Source organism: Atta cephalotes (genome assembly GCF_000143395.1).
Source record: "Atta cephalotes unplaced genomic scaffold scaffold00062, whole genome shotgun sequence".
Classification (NCBI taxonomy): domain Eukaryota; kingdom Metazoa; phylum Arthropoda; class Insecta; order Hymenoptera; family Formicidae; genus Atta; species Atta cephalotes.
In genome coordinates this window covers 995,095-996,201 of record NW_012130126.1, presented here as the reverse complement: position 1 = coordinate 996,201, position 1,107 = coordinate 995,095, and positions in this window count along the sequence as shown.

The following is a 1,107-nucleotide window of genomic DNA, read 5'->3' as shown; positions in this document are numbered from 1 at the left end:
ACAATTTTATGTACGTTTTGCGTACAATATTTTTATTAATGATAATTAAGCATATTTATGTTTGGAAGATCATTTTGTTCATTTCAGCATAATATTAATACATGGAAGAGACGATTACAGAAGTATCTAATTTACATAGCTAGGTACACATTTGAAAATAATTTTGTTGGATTATTAAAATAATTATATAGGACGCACAATCTGGTTGCTAGAAATTTTTTGCAATCTTTTGCTCATGTTTAAGAAAATTGCTAATTATTTTAATAATTCAATAATATTATTTTCAAATCCGTACTTAATTAAAAAATTTTTAGATATTTGAGTAAAATCGTTCTTTTAGCATATAATAATATTATTCGAAAGATAAAGTTATTAGTTATAATATTCTGATATATAATTGTTTATTATATATATCATTTCTATTTAATTTTCCGTGCAATATTTTGATCTGTTGTTACTTTTGGTATTTATGCGAATTTTTAGATCGCAGAAGAATCCTATTTGTTATTTTTCTTCACGGAAAAATAAAAATGACCAAATGTCGACATAGTTGCTGTTATCATGCGGAACACGATTAAGTCGCCTTGGTTACGAACACCCGCGAATCCTGTTCTCGCTGAGAATGAAAAAATGTATGAAGCCGGTCGTCTTCGTCGTCGGGTTTTCGATAAACGATATCGCTGGAGCCGGTTCCATCGATGTTGGCTTCCCGGAGACAAACCTGCATGAATATTATCCATCGTGAACATCGTCGTTAAATTGCGACTTTTAACCAACGAAACTGTTAATTGGTAAGTTGGCGAGATAACGAATTTTATTTCCGATTCATCATTTATATAATTAATTACAAATAATCTTTTGTTGTACCGTTATTGAAATAAAAATATTTAAACGCAAAATATTTGCATAATGAACGAAATTCTTATCTAATATAAATAATTTTAAATATATGTATCTTTTAATTTTATAGAAAGAAGATTTGTGTTAGCGTTGATTGCAGATAAGAGTTTATAATTACGAAACAAAAGCTAATTTTTATTAATATTTTATATTTATTATAATTTACTATTATATATATATATATATATATATATATATATATATATA